This window comes from Telmatherina bonti (assembly GCF_933228915.1).
Source record: "Telmatherina bonti genome assembly, chromosome: 10".
NCBI lineage: Eukaryota > Metazoa > Chordata > Actinopteri > Atheriniformes > Telmatherinidae > Telmatherina > Telmatherina bonti.
In genome coordinates this window covers 17,341,326-17,360,746 of record NC_136628.1, presented here as the reverse complement: position 1 = coordinate 17,360,746, position 19,421 = coordinate 17,341,326, and positions in this window count along the sequence as shown.

The following is a 19,421-nucleotide window of genomic DNA, read 5'->3' as shown; positions in this document are numbered from 1 at the left end:
TATGTGTGTGTTTTTGCATGCATACGGTGCATATTTAGGTGAGTGCTTTTGAAGCTTTCTTTTATAGATAGAACTAATGAGATGTTGGATACGCAGCTACAGTCAACTGCCAAAAGTGCCACAGAGATGGTGGCAGATTTTAGTTTTCACGTCTGTTTTGGCACTTGTATAGATTGGCATTCTGTATTGGGACTGAATAACAGGCGCGTCTGGAACTCATTCTGTAAAATAACAATTCAGTCCAGTTATCCAAGACCTTCAAATATCTCTGATGACGCTTTTTTTTTTTTTTTTTTTTTTTTTGATCGAGCAGATTGGCTTCATTGCTCTGGTATCATCTGCAAAGCTACACAAGCTGTTGACATCACAGGCAGCCACATATTGTGAGTCAACATGCCTAAAAATATTATCAGGTCAACACTGGGACAAAAATAGAGACCAGTTTAAAATATGAAAATGACTGCACTCTCTGAGGGGAGTTTTGTCATCTTATTGCTGTGGCAGTGATTGGCTAATTTCTTTGAATAACTTTTATTCCTTAAAACACAATTTAATATTAAAAACAGAAATAAACCTTGATTCCACAGCCAAAGAGATGGCTTAGGTATTTGAAATATTGTATTTGTTAGTTGCAATGATAGAAGTTCGACCATCAACTAGGGATTGTATTTGGTATTTAGTTTAAAGGTGGGGCAACATGAATAAGTGCATTTACTCAAATGGGCCCTGTATTATAAATGTGCCTGATGTATTGAAAAGTTGCATTATTAGAAACAAATATTTCTTTTTTTCCATGAACAACCTAAAAATAATATTTGGCAAATAAATTACAGTGGCTTTAATGAGATACAGTTGTGCCCATATTTATTCATACCCCTTCATTAAAGAAGGAAAAAAACAGCTGCCTGTAAAATAAGCTAAATTTTACCTATGAAAATCACAACATTATTTTCTAATTCTGGTTCAATAAAAATATTTTTTAAAAAGCAAACAAATAATATAATTTATTACATATTACATCACTCATAAACTAATATTTTGTTGAACCATCCTTTAATGTTTCTGCTACAGTCAGGCGTTTTCTGTTCCTCTCAGTCAGACTTCTGCACCTTTTGACAGGTTTTTTGTCCCACTGTTCAACAGAAATGTACTTTAATTTGTCAAGGACCAATTTGTTTGTTTGTTTGTTTTTTCTTTCTTCAACTCAATTAAATGAAAAAACAGTGTCTTACATGACTAAATTATATTTTTGCAAATTCTTAGTTATTGTTCCTTTTTTCAAGTCTCCAATTACTTGAGTGACTGTTGTAAATTCAACCTTTTCTCTAATGAAAGGGTATGAATACATATGAGCACAACTGTAACTGATTTAGTGTGAAATGTAAAATGTTTGTCTCCTCACTTTGTTGGAGGGAGTGATGGAGGAAATGTTTATTGCATGGTACAGAAATCAAATTCGAGGCAATTTGACAATCATGAAGCATAAACTCGCCCGCAATGCGGGATTGACAGAACTTTGTGAAGGATCTGGAGTTTGCATGTTTACAGAGCTTTTAAGACTTATAAGACTCTTCACCACAGACCACCTAATCCTATTCCTGATTCCATGCATCCTCAAAGTGCAGTTAAAGACTGTTTATGGTGGTTTTTCAGGCCTGCAGGACAGCTTTGAGGACATCCGAAAGGAGCTCTTTGAAAGCCAGACATTGAGCCCCAAACAACTGTAGTCTGTTTCTCAGAAACTTCTTCACATCAACCCAATCTTTTGAAAAACTAATCAACTTGCATGCTCAGTAATAAAGGCTGGACTTTGGCTTCTACTTGCTTGTGTCTATTTATTTCATAGAAAGACTCTAATGAAGTGATCACTTGAATGACTGTCAATGATTCATTTTGTTATGCACTAAACTTCCAAAAAAGTTATCATGATATCTTTTGTTTAAAGTTGAGTTTAGTTTCAATTCAATGACAGCAAGGTGCCCACACCCATAGGCCTATAGGTATAGCCTTAAAGCAGCTTCTTTTTCTACAGCTCAAGTTGTAGAACTCAAAAAACTCTGAAAGAGCCCATTTTCTCATTTCTGGGCAGCTCGTCAGCAACATTAAATTTAGGCCTAGGCAGTGATTACAAACGTGTAAAGCCTGAAAGCCAGCATTTAACAAAAAAATTAATTTAAGTAGCATATAATTTAAACTTCGACCAATAAACTTACCGACAGTGTGCTGACTAAAAATTCAATCCAAAGTCTTCAGAGCAACAAAATATTCTGCTTGGCAACCTATCATATGTTGCTTCATGTGTTTATTCCGTTTCCCTTCAATGTATTTTTTGTTTTTCCATGTGTTCCTCTGAAAAATATCCTAAAAGCAAGCAAGCAACAGTCAGGCAGGAGAGAAAATCAGCAGATAACACAACATATCTGATTTTCAAAACAGCTCCATGAAATTATCTTTCCCTTCAAAGGCAGAATTTTATCCATACTAAAAATATCATTCATGAAATGTTCACATAGTAGATGTGTTCTTCCTTTGTGCTTGTTTATCACAAGTCTTTAATCGGTATTGGTGCCACCAAATGTTTGGGCAATATGAAGCACCAGTGGTACACAGCATACATAATTAAATGCATTCCCACAGTAGACATAAAAGCCATATTAAATCTTCCCAGTGGAATTATCCAGTAAACAAACTATGTATTTTTTCATTAAAGTTTTACAGTATGTATTGTGGGCTAACAAAGAAACTTTGCTCTGTGGTAAAATGTTTTTAACCTTTTACAGAACTAACCAAACTCTAACCAAAGAACTAACCAATAATTATTAACTGATGGATGTCAAGTATTTCTTTATAATGGTTTTTTATCCAGAAAAGTTTGTTTATAGAATATATTTATAGCTATATATATGGTAGGCAGGGTAGGCAGTGCCAAGGCAGAAAGAAATATATGTGATCATTCCATTTTAATAATTAGTTTATAAATTTTTCACATTTTTTAAAAATAACTTTTACTTTTAATCTAATCTTTCATATGATAATTTACTATAGCCTGTAGTACCCGTCAATTTGAAACTGACGGCATTTAGTGCTTTTTACAGTGCATTAAAAATTACTCAACAGCACCTCCTCCTGGCCAGACAGAGAAGCCCCACAACCCACCCTTGCGCTGTACAGTTGAGGCCGTAGGCACAGTTCTGCACTGCCCTTTACTCTCTGATCATTGCAATGATGTGTGTCCGCACATGCGGAGTCCATATCCCCATCCAAAATCAAATACATAGAAAGGCAGATCACTACACTGCCTTTTTGCGTTGATTTTGGTCTATGTAAGTTTGCTTACATAGACTGGTGCTTTGCTCTCAAAATTGGTTGAAGTGTTTACCAGCAGGATGACACTGCTAAACAGACTGTAATGATCTTGACCTTCCAGAATTAAAAGACGTTCGAACTGGATTAAATGATGGGTTCTTTATCTTCTCTTGCAGTCAGACTGGTGTAGTCCTAGAGGACTGGAGAAACTGACCAATTGACCCAAAGGAGGACGACAGACCCAGAGATTTACACTCTCTCTCCTCTCTACAGAACGCAGCTGGATCAACAAAGGATATTTTTTAAGTGAAACATCTAACGCGATTTATAGTTTTACAGGTCAAGAGATACCAAGCGTCACATCTGACCAAACGCTGGTTCTTGTCAAAAATGACACCTTTGGTCAAGGTACCAGACTTCATGGCGCCAGAACACCCCCTCCCCTGACTGAGAAGGGGACTGGAAAGAGCTCCAAACTTTTCCCCCCAATTAAAGGAAAACTTCAGATGCTTAACTTCATTGATCTTCTTTTAAAGTTTCCCTGTAACCGATTTAACTTAGTCTAAATGACTTTGGTTAATTGTTTTGATTGAATTTCTCCTTTTTCATTATTTCATCTTGATACGTGATTCTTTGAACTGATCACACACCAAAAATAATCATGAACACTGTATTAAATAATTGCTGATTATGTTTTCCAAGCTTCAGACCTCTTGTAAGCTACTAATGTGAATGAATAAAATGTGAGTTTCCTTTTCAGGATTCATTGCCCGATGAAGACGAATCATGACAATTAATTAATCCACCTTTAACAAAAATATACGTAGCCAATCTTTTCATGTGTGAAAGTAATACTATAAGTTAATGCTTTTCTTCCCAACAAACGAGGAGTCTGCATAACTTAAGAATGTGATTTGATGTGTATTGAAGTCGAAACAAAGTAAAGAATTTGAGTATCATGTTCACATTAATGAGATGCAGAGGGAAGGAACTAGAGCTGACCTGATTGGATACGGTTGGTCAGCTTCTGACAGAAGCAACTTGTGATTGGTTGGAAGTTCGAAAGGCGGGTCCGTTTAAAATACACTTGCAGCCTGACTACATTTTGTTATGTCTTCTACCTCTCCATTATGAAAGTACAAAAAGTGTTTATTTTTAACCAGTAATTTTTTTCCCAAGATCAGAAATTAACCAGAATCGTAACTCCAACTTTTTCCACTGCGTCTTTACACGTAAAATCTGGAACTATCTATTTTTGGGACAATCTGGATCATCATCACGCCGCTCTGGAACTCCACTGAACGGATCCAGAGGTCCAGATTAGCTGCATAGACCTACCCTTCCTGACGCTTCAAGGATCCAATTCCCCGGAGATGCGCCGAACAGGGAACCAACCACCCGATTTGACCCGCACTCCGGCATTCAGCGTCCAAGTAGGATCTGATAGCGCTCTGAAAATTTGTGATGCCCAAGACCAGTACATCAAACTTTAACCAAATAATAAAATTTGAATTCTCATCCAAATTTAGGATTATAGAACACATTCTTATCAAAGATTTAAGTAAGATAATGATCCCAATTTATTTGCTTAAATCCAACCAGTTTCTTCCTGCTCCATCTCATTTAATTAATTTCAGCGTTCCTTATTAATATCAGAATTGAAAACCCATGCAGACATAGTCATTATACAATTCCATTAATAACCTCTCTTTAACTGTTTGGTTTCTTCTACTGTGTTGTTTATCATGATTGTCAATAAATATGTGATCAATTCATCCGTTCTTGTCATAATTTCTGAATGCACACTTTCTGGTTCGCTCGTTCTTAGAATTTACTCCTTTAAATTGAGACTTTATTTATTGAATTGAATTTATTTCAGGTTGTCTCATACTCCTGAATCTTAGGTTAATTCAAAAGGGATGAGTGGTGCTCCGAGGTAATTTGATAATTAATAAATTAATAATCAATAGAGGCATATTCCGCTACACAGGCCTAAACAAATTTCATGCCTTTCTTTTGAGGAAACACTTTTGGTGTTTTGTCCTGGTCAATCTATGTGCTGGTTTCATCCTTGCTTTTTTGGTTTGTTGGCCAGTGTATATTTTGGGCAATAAAACCCCAAATGAGCAATTCTTGTTACTGTGTGATGTTGTTGAGGCGGTGTTGTCTTGCTTGCGTAGCATGCATTTGTGCAGGCCAACTAAACCAAATAATGGTATGACATTACTCAGCATTCTCCACCCAATCCTCATGGCTGTGTGTGAATAGTGTTGGAGTATACTCCCAAGTCTTTCAACACTGTAGAAACAAGAAAAAGAAAAAGAAAACAAATGAAAAGGATTCTTGCAAAGCACAAAAATTCAGAATATAGCAATGGTGCCCTTTCAAAATGATGTTGGAATACCTCCTGAATAAGAACATATAGCTAGTTGATGTTTTTACACCTTGTGTTCATGTAATGCAATATCTGGCCATGCCTTGTTGACATCAGTCAAATACTAATTTCCATTGTCACATATTTTTATTGAATGCATCTTTTAAAACTGAAAGGTGTCTATGGTTTGAACTCCAGATTATCCCCAAGTGGAATCATTTGGGATAAGATGTTAGGAGTGTATTCTAGGATTTAATTATCTTCATTTCGTTTTTAATAGAAGATCCAAATCAACATTGTTACAATAGAATTTATGGTATGAAGTAATTACCTCAAATATGGATCAAATATTCCCATAACAATAACTTATATTGTGTAAATCTACCTGTTATCAGTAAATTTCTTTTCATTGCCATATATTCCAGTTTTACTTCATATTAATAAGCCTACTTGCTTGTGTGATTTTCATTGCATTGCAAGACCCCCAAGTAATCTTTGCCTTGGTTCAGTTCACAAAGAAAAGGAGATAAGGGATTAAATGTGCTTTTACTAATCTTGTCAGTGTGATTGTGGCTCCAGGACACAGCTGAAGCTGGATCAGCCGTTTGTGCACAGGCTTGTACCATTGTTTGCTCCATAAGGCATGGCAGTGTGCGCACCATTCAGCAGTGCTGCTGAGAAAATCAGCCCGACTAGTTGCAACAATAGCAATACACAGAGCTGATCTGATTGCAGTGTGAGAGCACACGCTTTCATCTCTAATGCAGGAAAACAGATCATGTAGCAGCAGCTCTTATCTTGGAGATGGATGCTGACAGCAAGCACAAGCTTGGTGTGCTACCTTCAGTTTTTTTTTTTCTCCTACATTGTAATCCCTTGTTTCCTCACACTTCTTGCTCTCGTTCCTGTGTTTTCTCTCCATTTTCTTCACTCTGCCCCCCCACATGTCTCAACACCCACTTCATCTCCACTTTCTGCCAATGAATTTTAATATTAATTATTATTTCTTCCCTTTTCCCTCTCTTCTCAATACAATTCCTTCCATCTGCTCAGCCTTCTTTTCATTTTATTCCATCCTCTAACCTCCCCTCCTAGGCTGTGCTTTGGCCCCATTTTCCACCCTTTCTCACCTTTCATCCTAATTCAAAACCTTCCCTCTTTCAGCACCCTTTATCACTTCTCCCTTACACTTTTGTCCCCTCGTTCAGCCATTTCTTTCTTTATCAGACTCTTCATTGCAGGCTCCAGCCGGCTCTGAGAACCACATGCAGCCCCCTCATTTGCTGATCTTGAGAAGATAGCTGATCCCACTGATGCTATTTTAAGCCTGTCATGCATACTCTCCCTCCGATTCCCTTCCATGGAGAGCTGGCAGCCACAAAGAGAGACATGAAACACGCATTCTTCCCTCACAACCAGACTTTCTCCTCCTGATTGTGACTTTGAAATTCGTGTAATTAACAGTATTGTCCAGGGATGAGCGAGTCTGGCAGCAGATTTCTCTCCATATGCCGATGCTAAATAGATGATTTAATGGCCTTGAAGTTTTTTTTTCTTCTTTTCAGAGGACTTGCAGAAGGTAAAGACAAGCTTGTTATAATTTGCACTTTTTTTTTTTTCAAACATTGTATATCTATGTCATTCATTGGATGGTAAAGGTCATTCTCATTCATGTACAATTCTCATTTAATTTCTGCTTAAGGTCCCAGTGGTCACTATAAGAATGAAAGCCTGATAGACTTTAAAAGGCATCATATGCATGGACAGCAAAATGGAATAAGTCTTGGTGAAGATTGAGGCATTGTGACATTTTCGTGTGAGGACAGAAGTCATTCTCAGGCCTGTTTTGTATGCATTTCCAATTATTCTGTGCTGTAGCATTTATTAACAATGGTAAATGATAAAGAAATAATTACATAACTAATTTTATGTATCTTTAATAAGTACTGTAGTCCTGATTGAAAATTCATAAAATTATTTAAAATAAATAAATAAAAGAAAACATCTATTGAGTGGGAGGCAACACCTGAGGCCTTGAAACATAATAAAGGTCAAATCAGTCTTAGAAGTAGTTTTTGGCCTACATGTGTCAGTCTGAGGTAGGTGTGGGACCCCTGTTTTGTATGCATTTCCAATTATTCTGTGCTGTAGCATTTATTAACAATGGTAAATGATTAAGAAATAATTACATAACTAATTTTATGTATCTTTAATAAGTACTGTAGTCCTGATTGAAAATTCATAAAATTATTTAAAATAAATAAATAAAAGAAAACATCTATTGAGTGGGAGGCAACACCTGAGGCCTTGAAACATAATAAAGGTCAAATCAGTCTTAGAAGTAGTTTTTGGCCTACATGTGTCAGTCTGAGGTAGGTGTGGGACCCCTGTTTTGTATGCATTTCCAATTATTCTGTGCTGTAGCATTTATTAACAATGGTAAATGATAAAGAAATAATTACATAACTAATTTTATGTATCTTTAATAAGTACTGTAGTCCTGATTGAAAATTCATAAAATTATTTAAAATAAATAAATAAAAGAAAACATCTATTGAGTGGGAGGCAACACCTGAGGCCTTGAAACATAATAAAGGTCAAATCAGTCTTAGAAGTAGTTTTTGGCCTACATGTGTCAGTCTGAGGTAGGTGTGGGACCCCTGTTTTGTATGCATTTCCAATTATTCTGTGCTGTAGCATTTATTAACAATGGTAAATGATAAAGAAATAATTACATAACTAATTTTATGTATTTTTAATAAGTACTGTAGTCCTGATTGAAAATTCATAAAATTATTTAAAATAAATAAATAAAAGAAAACATCTATTGAGTGGGAGGCAACACCTGAGGCCTTGAAACATAATAAAGGTCAAATCAGTCTTAGAAGTAGTTTTTGGCCTACATGTGTCAGTCTGAGGTAGGTGTGGGACCCCAGAAGAAGAAGTGGATCCAGGAACCGATCAGTGATGATGAGATTAACTATGCCAAAGCTTCAGAGCATGTGCTGAGTAATCCAGACTGTAATTCTTACGATGTGGATATTGAGGCTTGAATATGTCGTACATATCATATCATATGTCGTACATCGACTGGATGCACCAGGTGACTGGTTCAGAAAATGGTTCCAGTCATGGCATGTGCCTAATCTGTGCCATGTGAAAGGGTGTTTATGCAACCTAGAGAACAGCCTGGAGAAGAGTTACAAAAGTGAATGTTTAAATCTAAACAATACAACACAACAAACAATAGATATTAACATGAGACTTGCTGACCTGCTGGTCACTACTGATCGGGTCCAAACATGTGCAAAATAAGAACTCACAACTTTATTTAGAAGCATACTAATATCCTAAACCTGTTTTAAAAAACGATGCTGCATGGATAGGTGGATGGATGGATGGATGGATGGATGGAAAGCTAGCAAAAACCAAAAACAACAAAATTGTTGCCACAACAAATGAGTTTGAATATGTGTGACGGTGAAACAAAGAAATAGCAAAGCCAACAGTCCATGTCTTCCAGAAAGGCTGTGTAACAAAAGCAAAGCTATGTGTGTCACGATGCGTGGTGGAGGTGTGGACCAGAATGCAGGAACGGGAGCCAGTGATGCAGAGTCAGATGTTTTATTAACTAAATGGAAATCCAGAAGGCTAAACTCAGGCAGACTTCGGATGAACCAACATACAATGAAGCAGCATGTGGTAACAGAAACCAAGGGGTATAGACACACACACAAAGAACAAGACATAGGTGGAATGACCTAAGTAATGAGTTGAGGTGAACCTAATAGGTGTTTCTCAATTCAGGGTCTGCACACTTCCAAGTGCTGCATAAGCAACTAAGTGTTCTACGTCATGTGCACACACCGAAGAGCGCTTACTGTCAGAGTGTACGAGAATTACCCATAGTGCTCTGGTCCTCCGTTGCCTGGCAACTACATATGCCAAGTTTATCTAATTACTGATCCCATTCTTCCACTAAAAGACTCAAAAATATTTTTAAAATGACAGAAAATGGTGCCAATAATTTGAATTAGATTTATTTTCACTTTCCTTTGTGTCTGAATGACAGACATGAGGAGGAGGTGGTTTAGACAAGCTCTCCTCTGGCTGAAAGCTCATCCTGTCGAGCTGACGTTAACTTCAGTGGAAAATAATCCTTGTTGGACACATATACAGTCGTCCTCATATGTATTCATACCCTCCCATTAAAGAAGGAGAAAACTGCTGCCTGGGAAATAAGCTAAAATTGACAAAAGTAATAATAAATAAAAGTTTTCTGAAAATCATGACATTATTTTCTAATTCTGGTTCAACAGAAAGATTTTTTAAAAAGCAAACAAATATGATAAAAAATAACATATGTTACATCACTCAAACTAATATATATATTTATATTTTTTAAAATCCTTTGATGTTTTCACTCCGGTCAGGTGTTTTTTGTTCCTCCCAGTCAGACTTCTGCACCTGTTGACAGGTATTTTGTCCCACATTTCAACAGAAAAATGCTCTAATTAGTCCAGGACAGATTTGTGTGTTTTTTGTTTTTTTTTTAACTCATTTAAATGACGTAACTGTGTCTTACATCACTGAATTATAGTTTAGCACATGTTTAATTATTGTTCCTTATTCCAGTCTCCAGTTATCTGAGTGACTGTAATAAATTCAGCATTTTCTTTAATGAAAGGGGATGAAGACCTCCAAGGACGACTGGAATGAAATTCATTTGTGGTTATTGGACACAATGCTGTTGTCTTTCCAGCTTGTCCAGCTTAACAATCCTAAGGCATTGACTTGGGGTTTAACAAGCAGCAAAGTACAATGAAAAGCTATTGATACACATCAGGAATGCTACCCAGACCATAAAAAAAGACAAAACGAAAAATAAACATAGAAGAAAAATCTGTGCTGAAAAAAAGAACAAGTGTTGAAAGTAATTGCAATTGTCAAGTGCAGCTGTTGATGGTGCTCTTCTTCTGTATTGTTTCATTATTTTGTGATTTTCACACTTAATCCTGACGACATCTGTGATTGTCATTTTATTTCCAGCTCCAGTTTAAGTTCAAACATTCAGCAAACAATTTGTTATTTTACCCCTGATGGCTACACAGTAGCTGCATGCTAGCATGTTTACATTTATTGTCTATTGACATTATTCAACCTGCATGAGCTGAGAGCATCCCAGTACTGTGAATTATGCATTGGGGTGGGGGGTGAAGGACCACAGTTATCATTCACGTTCTGGGAATCTGCGGGCCTGAAAATTCATTCTCCAGCATTCATGCTACATGTTGCTGATTTCTTTCAGAATCCAAAACATTTTGATAAATGTCCTGTTCATGTTCATGTCTAAACTGGCTAGCTAAGGCACTGAAAGCCAGGACTGAATTTATTTTAAACAAGAAAGGTGTATCTCCTGGAAGTGGTGAAGTGGTTGTGGAACCTGCAAGAGAAGGTGCAGTTAATCTGGCCAAGGTCCGTACTACACAAAGGGTGAAGCCCTGGAGAGTTAGACTCTTCTGCCAATAGAAAATAGCTGTTTTTCCTTCTCTCAGCTTCACACAGACATTTAACTGCAAGGTCTTCTGGGACTTGGTGGCTCTCCCCCAGTTTCTTTGTTTAAGGGCATTTGCTGAGGCTATTGGGATCCCATGCAGGCCCCTCACTGTTGTCTCAAATGAACAGATTGCCACATCAGGAAATTGCATGATTCATATCTTTTTTTATGTTGGAAAGAGTCAGATCTACAATGATTATGGCAACCAGTAGCATCCACATGCCCTCTAATCTCGCCTTCATTGTCAAACAACACAGAGACTTTTAATTAAGATGTTTTATTATTTAAAAAATGGTAAAAAAAAAAAAAAAATCTATCTATCTATCTATCTATCTATCTATCTATCTATCTATCTATCTATCTATCTATGTGATTTCAAGATTTCATACCACCACATTAGGCCAGATTGGCTTCATCCATATTGTATCTAGTCATATAAGCAGTGCTGGCTGGAGAACAAAAACAGTGTGACTGCAAGATGGCAGAATACGATGACAATTCAAAAGATCTAACGAGCATAGCTGATATTTGCAGTGAAGCAACACAATAAAAACAGTGGTAACAGTGTGTCAGTAATCCAGTTATTTATTCTGCATGGTGAAGGTCAAAGTCTTAACCTTTGCAAGATTGATTGAAATGCTTCTTTTATCTGTTTATTTTCCTTTCATTTTTTCTTTTATATTGTTTAAACAGCATAATATAAAGCCTCACATTTCCACCTGAGCCCACGCTAGCAAATGGCCAGGAAATGTGATTAAACCAATTCAAACTGTAGACAGCAGTGGGAAGCAGCATGTGTGCATTCACTGCTAGTGTTGGTTTTCATTTCTTTACATGAACAAGACCAAAATGCCTCATCAGTATACTTGGAACCAGCAATTAATCTGCTACTTTATAACTAGAACAGCTAGAGAAAAGTAGCGTGTGTAGCTATTAGCAGAATGTACTGAATGTAAACTTCCAGGCTGTGAAAATATTTTGTAGTTATTCTGTTTCTCTTTTATTGCACAGTTCATATTGTTATCATTTTTCTTTCTGTTATCCAGCAGATAATGTATCTCTACAATTCAACTGGATGCCTAAGATTAAACAAATGTTTATATTAACTTCTCATACATTAGTTGCCCAATTACAAAATCTTTGTGATTACCTTATGTAATCACAAACCCCCCAAGGCCGAGTTAACCCCCGAATCAGATAAGAACTCAGGAAGTTCTTATCTGAGGAGGTCCATCCACACATCTCCAAAACAGAGCTCAATGACAGCCCTAAAAATCAGATTTATCTTAATCCGGGTAGACAGACCTCCACTTTAAACCAGGAACCCTGCTGGTTTTATCTTGTTCCTGGTAGGAAATGTCTACACAGACAGACTTTGGCACCCTTTTGAAGTTGGACCCTAGTAAGAGCCTGTTGTCCATCACCCCAGGAGGTCCCTTTGTATCCACAGCACACAAAGACCAAATTTCAGAGCAGAACCTTTAAGCTCTGAATTCTAAACTGTATAAAATACTGGATGTATCCTCAGCACACCTGGATAAATGGACTCTTCTTCTTTTCTCAATTAATCCAAGACTTTAACCATTTTTCAGATGTGAAATCCACAGAAGTTAGCAAGTTAGTTAATTTCTGTGATTCCTTGGATGGAGCAATGGCGCCATCTAGCAGACACCCTCGCATAGGTTGAGCTAGGCATTTCAGGCTGATTAAATACACCGTGATTAACATTATATGCTGTTGTTATTAACGACTCTGACTCAAAGTAAGAACTTGTTGTGTGGAAATGATTTCTTGACCCACCAGGTCCGTGGAACGTGAAAATCATTGCTGAAGTGTATTGAAATGTCTTGAAATGTCTTAATGAAATGTCTTGTACCTGTTAACAAACCTTTTCCCCTTTTGACAGCAGCAAAACTGTTTTAAGGTTCTTGTTTATAAGGATCATTCATACTTCTTCTCATCTAAAAATGAATTTTATAGACATGTTTTGAGGTTGGAAAAATGTTAAGTTTAATTCCCCAAGAACTTAGTATTTTGACCAAACCTTCAGGCCCCATGTCCTGACCCCTGCGCTCTGATTGGATATTCTAAAGTCCGCCCCAGAGCGCCGGCAAATTTAACTGCGGGTCTTCCCGGAACTCGCTCTCTTTTGTCTTATCTCTTTTGTCTCTTCCTCTCTTATCTTCTTTTGTCTTTTTTTCTGCTCTTGTTTTTTCTCTCTCGTTTTCTTTGTTTCTCTCTTGTTTTTTTTTCGTTTTCGTTTGATGTTTGCTTTAGTCGTGTTTTTGTCCGTCTGGCGTCATGTTCGTTTTTATTAAGTAAGCTCGCTCGACTGCTTAACACCAGAAAACTCATCCAATTCTGGCTGAACAATTTTTGCTTCTGACACACCATCTAAGCTGCTCTCAAGGCCCACAAAGACTGTGACCAGCAACGAATGGGCAACCCGAACGTTACTGCTCCAGCTGATCCCAGGACAGGATCCCGTGACCCGTGGATTCTAATCAGAGTTGGGTCCAGCTTCAGACGTCGAACCAGGCGGTTCCAGGCGAGCTCCTGACTTCTGTGGAGGTCCCCTTTGGACAAGTATCAGGACGACCACTGAATCCTTGCCCACTGGACCCAAGGTTCGGGTTCTCGACCACCAAGGCGCTGAAGTAAGGCCGACCCATTATTCCACTGTCTCCGATCCAGCTGGTGTCTTAGCAGAAGCTGCCCTTTTTAAATCCATTCCCCCGGTATCTGCTTGATAGTCTACCCTGACATAGTTAGTTAACTTCATTAGACTTGCCATCTTTCCAACCTTCCTAGTTGTGTAAGTTATGTAAGCTGCTTACATAACTTTACCTTTAATAATTTTATTTTACATTTTTGTTGTTGGCTCAGCGCAAGCTTCCATACTCTCCCTCTCTCTCATCTTGGCTAATTCAGTATTTGATGCTTGCTGACGCTATTTCTGGTTTAGATTATTAATTTCATTTGTGCCTGATCATTTTAACCGGTGTGGTTTTTAATAAAGTGTGTTATATTTTAAGAAGTCGTGGTCTGTACCTGGGGGTGACTGTCGGTTACCCGGGTCTCTGGGTTCTCCTGGCCTTCCTCTAGCTGTAGGCGGGCGGGGTCACATTGGCATGATCACTCTTCTCTAAACACGTTCCACTCTGAATGTTCTGCATGAATGTTCTGCATGTGTCACAGTCACTGAGTCATCCAGCAAGTTTATTCACTAACAGCAGGTGCCTCTCTTTCTGTCTTTTTGACTTAACTTGCTAGTTTCTGGTCCTCATGATTGTCAACGGTTTTGTTCTCCACGAATCTAGAGTTGGCTTGTGTGGGTGTATATATTTATGTGTGTGGGTGGGTATGTGTGTGTACTTATGTGTATGTGTATGTATGTATGTGTATGGATATGTATATATGTATGCATATGTGTGAGTGTATGTGTATGTGTGTGTATGTGTATGTGTATATGTATGTGTATGTATGAGTATGTATATGTGTATATATGTATATATATATATATATATATATATATATATATATATATATATATATATATATATATATATATATGTGTGTGTGTATGTATGTGTATATGTATGTATGTATATCTATCTTTATGTATGCATGTATGTGTACATGTGTGTGTATGCATGTGTATGTATGTATGTATATCTATCTTTATGTATGCATGTATGTGTACATGTGTGTGTATGCATGTGTATGTATGTGTATATGTATGTATGTATATATGTATATATATAATGTATGTGCGAGTGTATATACATATATATGTAGGTGGGTATGTATGTGCATATACATGTATGCATTGATCTCTTTCTTTTGTTTTTTTTTTTTTGTTTTTTTATGTTCTCTTTTCTGTTCTCTTTCTGCCCCTTTCCTGTCCTTTCCGGTCGGGTCCAGCAGCATAAACTCTGTAATACAAGCTATTATCCAAAACAAATTGAAAAATAAAATAAGAATCAAGAAATACAAGGGGATCATTACATCTACAAAAGTTCCCCTTGGCAAAATAAATTTGCTCAGCAGAACACAGCATCCAGAACATCAGTCTGCTTGCTTAAATGCTGGACAAGACAAAAAAAAAAAAAAAAAAAAAAAAAAAAAAAGAAGTCGTGGTAGCGTGATCGATCTTTAAGGAAGTGATTTGTTCCCTCTGACGAGAACTTACAGTAAGCATATTTTGAGACTGATGGTTATCTGTTATTAGACAAATATCATTGTCATATTATGGTATTCCCTGCCTGACCGTATAACAAATTTAGGGCTGGGTGGTGCCCCGAGATCGTCCGCTTGTCTAAGGACACAGCGAATTGATAATTAAAACACCCACTGTCACTCCGACATTGGACCACAGGTTAACGTTAATGATAATACGCTACACTTGCCATTCCTTATTTCCTGTCTTTTAGGTTTTACTTGTCAGGCTGTTTGGTTACTGTTGATCTGCTTTTATCTAAACTTTTGTGGATTGTTCTTAACTTGTATAGTTGCTTGTGTGTCCAGACTCTTTTTATGTATCTTGTTAATAAAAAAGGCACAACACAGCCTTTCCTTTAAGAAATTATTGATTTTATGTTAAACCTCCCCTGGTGGAGAGGACTGGACTGGCAACCTGTCCAGGGTGTAGCCCATCTCTCACCCAAAGGCTGCTGGCTCCAGCTCCAGTTCCCCCGTGATCCTCAATCAGACTAAGCGGTAGGGATAATTAAAAAATGAATAAATGTTAAACCTGACCACATCATCTAATCCATGGCTATGAGTCCAAGATGACTGTCTTGTTTTGATTTATTCCTACCCCGTAGCTTACTCTAAGCTGTAAATCTATTTAGCTTGGTTATGATTTACATAATGCATGTTACTGTCATTTCCGGATGCATTTAAAAGAAACTCTTGTACTTGTTGACTTGTTGAAACTTAAACAGCATCAACATTTACTATTATATTCTTTGTTCCATTGTTTCTGAGACTGTTGAAGTTTATATCAGTTTCATACTCCGGAATAAGAAACAGTGATTTCCAATGATGCACTTATGAGTGTGACAATATTGGACATTATAAAACTCTGTTCCTCCATCCTTTAACAACTAGGTGACGAATAAAAAACAATGTCAAAATGAGGAAAATGTAAGGATGGTGGAATCGGTTGCAAGTTTTACCTTTTGGGAATATGGAATTACTTTCTGCACTTTGGTTTCACCTTTTACCAAGAATCCTTACTAATACCACTGAAATTAGGTTTGCTTCACAATAAAACCCCTCATGGGATTTTGTCCTAAAACAACAGGGTTAGGTTTAGGAAAGAAACACAGCTCAGCTTTAAACACACTCTTTCCTGCACGCAAACACTCATGCACATTAGTGTAATATGTTGAGGATAAATGCAGCACATGCGTCGCTGTACAGAATGTCTTGTTTATTGGTTGTACTCATACATTTTCAAAATTACTATATGATGATTTGTATCTAAAGATTCTCAGAGGAATTATACTGTCTCTAAAGGCAGACATAGAAACAGGACGTGACACCTAAAATACAAAGCAGCTCTCACCACCATGCCAGGCTTTACTGAGATCACATTCAGTGTGATATGATGAATCATATCTCTATGTATGATCTGGAGATTAGATATTTCATTAGTTGCAAGGTCCTGACGAGAGTTGCTTTGTTTTTTGAAGGAGTTTGGTCACATTGTAGAGTTGACTTTTTAATTTATAATGTCACACACCTGTGGAGAAACAGCAACTATTGACGTAGACTACCTGTCAAACGTTTACGCACACTTTCCCACTGCATTTAAAGGGAAAGTGTATCCAAACTTTTGACTGGTAATGTAACTGTGCTCGTCTTTTTTCTCAAATTTTCTTTTTTTTCTGTCAAACATCCCATTTTTTTTAAACAGAATCTTTTTCACAAGAACAGACTAAGTTAAATCTGTTATAAGTTTTATACCAACATGCTCACAATGTTTTTGTTTTGTTTTTTTCTTTTTTTCTTTGTGTGTGTGTATGTGTGTCACATCAACATACATCAAAACAGTCGCCCCTTGTTTCAAACAGCAAGTTTCAGGTCTGCCATGGTGTTATCAGACTAATCTGATTTTCTTTGTCGCTCTGCAGACTCCTCAAAGACAGGAGGAACATAACAAGGGCTCCATTTATGTACATGAGTTTCACTTGAAGGCCATGAATGTAACACCTGGACAGAAAATCAGTCACACACTGTAAGAGGTACACTCCAAAATAACACAAGCTTATCATCATTTCAGTCTCTCTTCCTTTTTAAACATCACATTGAACTTATTAACAAAATTACACTCATTCATTGGGAACATTTACATCATCTGTTGTTCATTTCAAGCAAAAAATAAATAATAAAAAACTGAACATCTCGTGTGCTGTGTGGGAGCAAACTGGTCAGCTCAATCCACAATACAATATATGCAGACATGTCAGACAGACACATTACCTGTGGCTAAGCTGTGCATGTAAAGTGACTGACAAATTAGCCTTTTTTCAAATACTTCCTTGTTTGTATTTCTTTGTTAACTTTTTACATTGTGCAAAAACAGCTGTAATCTATTCTAGAAGGCCACCGGGTGTCTTGGTTTTTATCTTCCCATTTCTGTTCCACAGCCTGTTTGAAAATGCTTCCAGATAGATTGGAGTGAGCAACGTCATTGCTGAATCTTTCTGAAGTAAGCAAACCCAATACATTTTCAAAATGGCAAGCAGAGTAAAGCAAACACAGTATTAGCTTAAGTCCCTGCTTAAACTGGGCTGGAAAAGAGCAGCACGAGACTGAAAAATAACTTCACCATATGACATATGCAACAGCTCTAAGACAATCAGGGACATATTTTACTCAAGCAATCTGAAAATACACATTTTTTGAGTTAAACAAAAAATGTCATAGTCATTTAGTCTTAATAAAATTAAAAGATAAAAAAAATTAAGGTAAACGGTTATCTGCCTATATTTATGGTATCATAAGTTTGGTTCAGACCAAGCCAGCTCACTGGATATTTACCCCCACCCGTACAAAGATTATTTCACTGTACAGCCACATTTTTCTGGCTTCTCGTTGACCCAGCTGACTGATGGAAAATGAGATAATAGCTCTGATGTTAACGTTTTCTGTTCAATTTTAAAGTATTGAGTTGAACAATGTTAGAAAATGTGTTTCTCAACTTTATGTGTTGTGCATGACTTACAAAGGCTTTGGAGACTGTTTTTTGTTTTTTTTTAGGTGTTTTTCTATTTCTATTGATTCAGCTCATAGCAGTCTCCAGTCTCATCCTAAAGAGTGAGAAGAACATTATCAGTTGGATTTAGCACAAATAGCAAAGGATTAAGCAGGAAGATGAAGGTGTTTGAAATCACTATCTTTGTTACCTTGAACTGTAAAGTGTGAGTCAATGCTTCTGTAAAGATGGAAAGATAAGTGAAAACCAGCAAAATGGATGTAGACTCTTTCAAACAGTTCAAAGTTGTAAGTTTGTGCTTTGGGCTGATTCTGAGTTTCAAGTCCAAATTCTGACTTGCGGAGCCAAAACAAGGACAAATGAATGATTAAAAAGGTTCAATAATCACGCTTTCACTATTTGAATTTATTTAATTATAACTTTTTTTGTTGTTTTAAATCTTGTCTTCCACAGAATTACTTGCCATGGTTGTCCCCAGTTTTTTGTTTTATAAATAAGCATCACATCTCCATTGAAGAGGCTGCCTGTTAGTTATGACTGTAAAATAGGCAGGACATTTGTTTTTTTTTTGCTTTCAAGTATATTTTGTATACCTGACCTTACATAAAACAGCTTACTTATTGTTGTGAGGTTGCCATTTAGAGTGGTGCTTTAGCATATTTAAGTGCTAAAAAATAATCCTCACTCGTCAACTGAGGATGAAGTTTACTATATGACGAATTCTAGCAAAGGCCTCTCATATAATGTCCAAAGTTGGTTTTATAGTTTAACGATACAGATGTTGAGCTGCTACTGACTTACTGTTTTTCAGGTCAGAATTTTAATATGATAGTTTTGGGCTTAGTGCTAAAATATCGTTGTGATCACTGACTGCTCAAGCAGTACTGTGACACCAACGTGTTGTTCATTTAAGACTCTTATTTAAAAAAGAAAAAAATCACTGGCATGCCACACTTTAT